Source organism: Squalius cephalus, assembly GCF_949319135.1.
Source record: "Squalius cephalus genome assembly, chromosome: 19".
Classification (NCBI taxonomy): Eukaryota; Metazoa; Chordata; class Actinopteri; order Cypriniformes; family Leuciscidae; genus Squalius; species Squalius cephalus.
In genome coordinates this window covers 36118832-36127206 of record NC_137140.1, presented here as the reverse complement: position 1 = coordinate 36127206, position 8375 = coordinate 36118832, and positions in this window count along the sequence as shown.

The following is an 8375-nucleotide window of genomic DNA, read 5'->3' as shown; positions in this document are numbered from 1 at the left end:
TGAAAACATTCATGCAATAGAATTGACTTGAGCCAAGGAATCAGTATCAAAAGTTATTAGCACAAACGTTAGTGCAAATTTGGACAGTTGGTGGCGCTGGAGAGATTGAGTTAGAGACTCCAGATTTGTTATGGTGACAGTTCAGACTGTCCTCTATCAGTGTGCCAAATTTCACAGCTTTTTACCATATAGTTCTATGGGCTGCCATAGACTCAAGAGTGGAAGATGCTAACCAACTGCAAAAATTAGTAAATAAAGACATTTGGAGATGATTTCAAACAAAAGGTTTGAAAACCCTTAAATATTTATTAAATATAAATTTAAGGATGTAATGAGATATAATTGCTTATAATGGTATTTCATTACGGTTCCCCAAAACATTTTGAGTACCTTCAGGGCATGGTGCCCTGTATTTTGTAATTAAAATTAATTTTGTAATTAAAATGACGGCCATGTTTTTAGGAATCTAAGGAGATGACTCCCGTGAAAATAAGTCAACCAAATCCAAAGTTATAAGCATGTGAATATTTGATTTTACCACTAGGTGGCGCTGGCTCGCGACTTCTCAGGCTCCTTCAGGGCATCGTGCCGATGACCCATACCGAGTTTCATTACAATATGATAATGCATTCATAAAATACAGCATTTCACTACAATATTCAAAATGGCCGTTATGAGAAAATTAGATATCGTTCGACTTCACCGAATCTAACGAGACCAAACCATTCAGAAGTTATAAGCAAAAATAGCCATTTTTCTTCTCCGGACCAGTAGGTGGCTCTGCACTGAAACTCATCATGTAGCCTCAGGTCATGCTTATGATGACGTACCAACTTGGGTCTGAATGTGCTAAAGTGTTGCGGAGATACGGCCTTACGTTTATTTTTGCAAACACTACGTAATATTAGTTTGCGCCTTATTCAAAAACAATTTGACGAATCAACTTGAATTCTATAACTTTTTGTTTGCATGGTGTGAAGATGATGTGGTTAAATTTTCATGAAAATTGGACAAACCGTCCAATTCAAGGAGGAATTCGAAAAGTAGGTTTTTAGCGACGGAAAATTACGTCATATGGTGCATCGGATCATCATGAGCCAAGGAATCATTGGAAAAAATAATTTTGTTTCTAGCCCTTATGCTTCAAAAGTTATTAGCATAACCGTGAGTGCAACTTTGGACAGTTGGTGGCGCTAGAGGGATTGAGTTAGAGACTCTAAATTTGCTATAGTGACATCTATGTGCCAAATTTTATAACTTGGGCTGCCATAGACTCAAGAACGGAAGAAGAAGAACGGCAACAAATACAATAGGTGCCTGTGCACCATCAGTGCTTGACCCCTAAATATTACTCACTAGATATATATAAATCCGAAAATAAAATTACTAGGGACGATTTAGGCTTAAAGTCTCCAACATACTTGTTTAATTTGATATGTACGATTTCAAGGAGTATAATCGGACAAAAATAAGAGGAAAAGAGGCCAAAGCTGAGACCATGAGTGTCTCCATGACCATGATCGATCTATCTATCTATCTATCTATCTATCTATCTATCTATCTATCTATCTATCTATCTATCTATCTTTCATAACTGTCAAGGCTATTTTAAACCAGGCCTTCTACAGGAGAATGAGGGGGAATCAGTTTTGCCACACACCCTACTGGATATGTTGTTCAGGGTTGGATCATGAATGTATGAATAAACAAATATTTCCCAGCATATATTGAATTATTCACACAATATGACAGGTGACTGCGTTGACGAATCCCCACGACACCCTACGTCAAACGGATCGTGGGCTGAATGTAATCTGAACCAGGCGTTACAGTTGAACAGAAAACCAAATGTCAAGCAGGATCGTTAGTGATGGCCAAACGAGGCTTCCTGAACCACTGAGACCTCGCAGCCCATTGCTTCACCCAAAGGTTCATTACTCGAAGCTTCATTCAGCATTGCTCACTAGTGACACCTAGCTACTGTGCAAAGAAACAGCAGACAAATTAATTCATTCTGAACCAGTGTCCCCCTAAGCCTAAAAATGTAGGCTATATTTTATAAAAATATTTATTTATTTATTTTGTACTCACTGTTAATGTCTGTAACCTTTCATTTGCAATAATAAAAAGACATGAGCAGACATTTGTCCATTACCTGTGTATAATATAAAATATGTATCTTTCTCTGTCTGAATTTACTTGTGCAGAGTCACACACACAGTTAATTAATTATTCATAAATTGTTTGGATAGTGACAGTATGAACAACAATAGTGACACTGTGTTGAGTGCAGTGCTTATGTTGGAGGGAGTGTAATAAAGTAAACTGCAACAGAATAGTCTGGAAGGAAGGATTACAATAGATTTTTATATAGAAACAGAATTATTTCAAGTGTGTTGGGGTTTAGACTCTTCTCGGACAAAATCTCTCCAGCCTCGGAAAAGATCCTTTCACAAGGAACAGAGGACATTTATACCAGCTGGTGTAAATGAGGACACTGGTGCTTCTGTTGAGCCCAGACAGGGGAGGATTCCCTCTTTCTTGCTGCTCCATTACCAGGAAAAAGGAAGAGGTCACAAAAAGCAAACAAATCCAAAAGGGCAATCCAAATCAAAAAGCAATCCAGTCCAGATCCAAAAATCCAGAGCAATCCAAATAATCTTATCTAATTAATATAACAAGACTATAATATAGCTACTATTTTTAATAACAATATACTATAATTAATATAATATATTATAATTAATAATAACAATATACTAAAACTATTCTAACATAATAATGCAATAATATACAGCCCTTAAACATATATGACACAATAACGACAATGACAATGATAGTTATCTAACTCTCTGACTCTCTGACACTACTACAACTGCTTCTACTACTCCTGCAACACCCACAAGGTGAGTTTCGAACCCCCTTTTTCCGGAAGCAACACTCAGACCGAACCGATGACGTATCCAAACAAACCGAGGCCAGAGCCCGTCTACGGAGAGCCTTGGCACTCCCTATTAAGTCCTATTGTACCGAATTGTGGTTGTAGTTCCACCAGAGCTCCACTGGGGGCGATCGCAGGCGAGTGCAGAATGAATGGGAGTCTATGGCTCTAGACGGCTAAATTTGTCTCTTTCACCCGATTGCCGTTGAGAAATCTCAGATTTGATTGTAGGTTTTGCAAGTTCAACATGGGTTATAGGTCGAAAGTTGAATGAACGAGTACTTATGTCCTTTCGATTTCTTACAGGTTGAGTTCTTGTTGCCCATAACACGCTAGCATTCTGCTGATGAACGCTGATTGGTCAGTGAAGGACTGATTACGACCAGAGATACCGCTTGATGGCATCGTGGCATCCGAAGCGGGACCAGAAACAAACAAAACAAACTCTTCTAGCACGTGTTTCCCTGTGTCAGCTGTGTTGTGTGTTTCCCTGTGTCAGCTGTGTTGTGTGTTTCCCTGTGTCAGCTGTGTTGTGTTTACCTGTGTCAGCTGTGTTGTGTGTTTCCCTGTGTCAGCTGTGTTGTGTGTTTCCCTGTGTCAGCTGTGTTGTGTTTACCTGTGTCAGCTGTGTTGTGTGTTTCCCTGTGTCAGCTGTGTTGTGTGTTTGCCTGTGTCAGCTGTGTTGTGTTTACCTGTGTCAGCTGTGTTGTGTGTTTCCCTGTGTCAGCTGTGTTGTGTGTTTACCTGTGTCAGCTGTGTTGTGTGTTTGCCTGTGTCAGCTGTGTTGTGTGTTTACCTGTGTCAGCTGTGTTGTGTTTACCTGTGTCAGCTGTGTTGTGTGTTTGCCTGTGTCAGCTGTGTTGTGTTTACCTGTGTCAGCTGTGTTGTGTGTTTCCCTGTGTCAGCTGTGTTGTGTGTTTCCCTGTGTCAGCTGTGTTGTGTGTTTACCTGTGTCGGCTGTGTTGTGTTTACCTGTGTCAGCTGTGTTGTGTGTTTGCCTGTGTCAGCTGTGTTGTGTTTACCTGTGTCAGCTGTGTTGTGTGTTTCCCTGTGTCAGCTGTGTTGTGTGTTTCCCTGTGTCAGCTGTGTTGTGTGTTTGCCTGTGTCAGCTGTGTTGTGTTTACCTGTGTCAGCTGTGTTGTGTGTTTCCCTGTGTCAGCTGTGTTGTGTGTTTGCCTGTGTCAGCTGTGTTGTGTGTTTCCCTGTGTCAGCTGTGTTGTGTTTACCTGTGTCAGCTGTGTTGTGTGTTTCCCTGTGTCAGCTGTGTTGTGTGTTTGCCTGTGTCAGCTGTGTTGTGTTTACCTGTGTCAGCTGTGTTGTGTGTTTCCCTGTGTCAGCTGTGTTGTGTGTTTACCTGTGTCAGCTGTGTTGTGTGTTTCCCTGTGTCAGCTGTGTTGTGTGTTTGCCTGTGTCAGCTGTGTTGTGTGTTTACCTGTGTCAGCTGTGTTGTGTGTTTACCTGTGTCAGCTGTGTTGTGTGTTTGCCTGTGTCAGCTGTGTTGTGTTTACCTGTGTCAGCTGTGTTGTGTGTTTCCCTGTGTCAGCTGTGTTGTGTGTTTACCTGTGTCGGCTGTGTTGTGTGTTTACCTGTGTCAGCTGTGTTGTGTGTTTGCCTGTGTCAGCTGTGTTGTGTTTACCTGTGTCAGCTGTGTTGTGTGTTGTGTGTTTACCTGTGTCAGCTGTGTTGTGTGTTTACCTGTGTCAGCTGTGTTGTGTGTTTGCCTGTGTCAGCTGTGTCGTGTGTTTCCCTGTGTCAGCTGTGTTGTGTGTTTACCTGTGTCAGCTGTGTTGTGTTTACCTGTGTCGGCTGTGTTGTGTGTTTGCCTGTGTCAGCTGTGTTGTGTTTACCTGTGTCAGCTGTGTTGTGTGTTTACCTGTGTCAGCTGTGTTGTGTGTTTACCTGTGTCAGCTGTGTTGTGTGTTTACCTGTGTCAGCTGTGTTGTGTGTTTGCCTGTGTCAGCTGTGTTGTGTGTTTACCTGTGTCAGCTGTGTTGTGTGTTTACCTGTGTCAGCTGTGTTGTGTGTTTGCCTGTGTCAGCTGTGTCGTGTGTTTCCCTGTGTCAGCTGTGTTGTGTTTACCTGTGTCAGCTGTGTTGTGTGTTTGCCTGTGTCAGCTGTGTTGTGTGTTTACCTGTCGGCTGTGTTGTGTTTACCTGTGTCAGCTGTGTTGTGTGTTTGCCTGTGTCAGCTGTGTTGTGTTTACCTGTGTCAGCTGTGTTGTGTGTTTACCTGTGTCAGCTGTGTTGTGTGTTGTGTGTTTACCTGTGTCAGCTGTGTTGTGTGTTTGCCTGTGTCAGCTGTGTTGTGTGTTTACCTGTCGGCTGTGTTGTGTTTACCTGTGTCAGCTGTGTTGTGTGTTTGCCTGTGTCAGCTGTGTTGTGTTTACCTGTGTCAGCTGTGTTGTGTGTTTACCTGTGTCAGCTGTGTTGTGTGTTGTGTGTTTACCTGTGTCAGCTGTGTTGTGTGTTTACCTGTGTCAGCTGTGTTGTGTGTTTACCTGTGTCAGCTGTGTTGTGTGTTTGCCTGTGTCAGCTGTGTTGTGTGTTTGCCTGTGTCAGCTGTGTTGTGTGATTACCTGTGTCAGCTGTGTTGTGTTGTGTGTTTACCTGTGTCAGCTGTGTTGTGTGATTACCTGTGTCAGCTGTGTTGTGTGTTTGCCTGTGTCAGCTGTGTTGTGTGTTTGCCTGTGTCAGCTGTGTTGTGTGATTACCTGTCTCAGCTGTGTTGTGTGTTTGCCTGTGTCAGCTGTGTTGTGTGATTACCTGTGTCAGCTGTGTTGTGTGTTGTGTTTACCTGTGTCAGCTGTGTTGTGTGTTTACCTGTGTCAGCTGTGTTGTGTGTTTGCCTGTGTCAGCTGTTGTGTGTTTCCCTGTGTCAGCTGTGTTGTGTGTTTACTAGGGGTGTAACGGTACGTGTATTCGTACCGAACCGTTTCGGTACAGGGCTTTCGGTTCGGTGCACGTGTGTACCGAATGACTGAATGCAATATTTTGTGTGCGGAACATAGGTACATTTTCGTGTTTCCACACGAACATATTAAGTGGCGGAAGTCTCCACGTTCAGCGCAAATCCCGCCCTGCAGCTGATTCTAATGTTTTTTCCTATTAGACATTCTCTGGTTTTACCGGTTTTACCCGTGTTTTACCCGTCGTCACTGTAACAACGAAATAGACTGCAGGGCGAAAAAAAGCTTTTCCGCTTCGTGTGCGCCGCCGCACTCTCCGTTCCGTGGCGCGCGCGCGCGCGTGTGTGTGTGTGTGTGTCGGCCCGCTGCGCTCTCTGCTCAATGTTCGAGTCCGTGTTTGCGCTGCGCGTTCTGCTCTGTCGTTAACGGCCCAAACACTCCAATCATGTACCGATCACGCACTGGAAAAGCAAAGTCCGCTCAAATAAGGTGAAATTTCTCAGTAGTAACTTAGATTTCTGTTTGCTGAGCTGGTATAGTCATGCTGGCAACAATGGTAAAATGACTTGCTCTAATCACATGCTCTGGTAATAATAGCTTTGTACTATAGCTTTGGACTATATTTTATTTTGATAATTATTAAAAAAGTGGAAAAAAAATCGTAAATTGATTGTTGATTGATTATTGAAAAATAATAATACATTAATATATTTGTTTAATATTATTTTAATATAGGGCTATTTTCTGTTCCTGCACTGTAATCATAGTTATTTATTTATATTTTTCATTATATTTTATTATGTGATATTGGTTTGAGACTGAGAGTATTTTATTTAGTGGAGAACTTTGCAGCAGTATTTTATTTCTTATTCTTTTTTTATTTTATATCTATTTTATTATATTTTATTAAAAAGTGTTTAAAAAAGTGTAAACAACTTGTTAAAAAAAAGTTTATAGTAATAAACAACCTGCAGTTTAATGTTTGCATTTCTTTCCCTTACTGTACCGAAAATAAACCGAACCGTGACTTTAAAACCGAGGTACGTACCGAACCGTGATTTTTGTGTACCGTTACACCCCTAGTGTTTACCTATGTCAGCTGTGTTGTGTGTTTGCCTGTGTCAGCTGTTGTGTGTTTCCCTGTGTCGGCTGTGTTGTGTGTTTCCCTGTATCAGCTGTGTTGTGTGATTACCTGTGTCAGCTGTGTTGTGTGTTTACCTGTGTCAGCTGTGTTGTGTGTTTACCTGTGTCAGCTGTGTTGTGTGTTTGCCTGTGTCAGCTGTTGTGTTTCCCTGTGTCAGCTGTGTTGTGTGTTTCCCTGTGTCAGCTGTGTTGTGTGTTTCCCTGTGTCAGCTGTGTCGTGTGTTTACGTGTCAGCTGTGTTGTGTGTTTACCTGTGTCAGCTGTGTTGTGTGTTTACCTGTCAGCTGTGTTGTGTTTACCTGTGTCAGCTGTGTTGTGTGTTTACCTGTGTCAGCTGTGTTGTGTGTTTACCTGTGTCAGCTGTGTTGTGTGTTTATCTGTGTCAGCTGTGTTGTGTGTTTGCCTGTGTCAGCTGTGTTGTGTGTTTGCCTGTGTCAGCTGTGTTGTGTGATTACCTGTGTCAGCTGTGTTGTGTTGTGTTGTGTGTTTACCTGTGTCAGCTGTGTTGTGTGATTACCTGTGTCAGCTGTGTTGTGTGTTTGCCTGTGTCAGCTGTGTTGTGTGTTTGCCTGTGTCAGCTGTGTTGTGTGATTACCTGTCTCAGCTGTGTTGTGTGTTTGCCTGTGTCAGCTGTGTTGTGTGATTACCTGTGTCAGCTGTGTTGTGTTTACCTGTGTCAGCTGTGTTGTGTGTTTACCTGTGTCAGCTGTGTTGTGTGTTTGCCTGTGTCAGCTGTTGTGTGTTTCCCTGTGTCAGCTGTGTTGTGTGTTTACCTATGTCAGCTGTGTTGTGTGTTTGCCTGTGTCAGCTGTTGTGTGTTTCCCTGTGTCGGCTGTGTTGTGTGTTTCCCTGTATCAGCTGTGTTGTGTGATTACCTGTGTCAGCTGTGTTGTGTGTTTACCTGTGTCAGCTGTGTTGTGTGTTTACCTGTGTCAGCTGTGTTGTGTGTTTGCCTGTGTCAGCTGTTGTGTTTCCCTGTGTCAGCTGTGTTGTGTGTTTCCCTGTGTCAGCTGTGTTGTGTGTTTCCCTGTGTCAGCTGTGTCGTGTGTTTACGTGTCAGCTGTGTTGTGTGTTTACCTGTGTCAGCTGTGTTGTGTGTTTACCTGTCAGCTGTGTTGTGTTTACCTGTGTCAGCTGTGTTGTGTGTTTACCTGTGTCAGCTGTGTTGTGTGTTTCCCTGTGTCAGCTGTGTTGTGCGTTTACCTGTGTCAGCTGTGTTGTGTGTTTACCTGTCAGCTGTGTTGTGTGTTTGCCTGTGTCAGCTGGTGTTTACCTGTGTCAGCTGTGTTGTGTGTTTACCTGTGTCAGCTGTGTTGTGCGTTTACCTGTGTCAGCTGTGTTGTGTGTTTACCTGTGTCAGCTGTGTTGTGTGTTTACCTGTGTCAG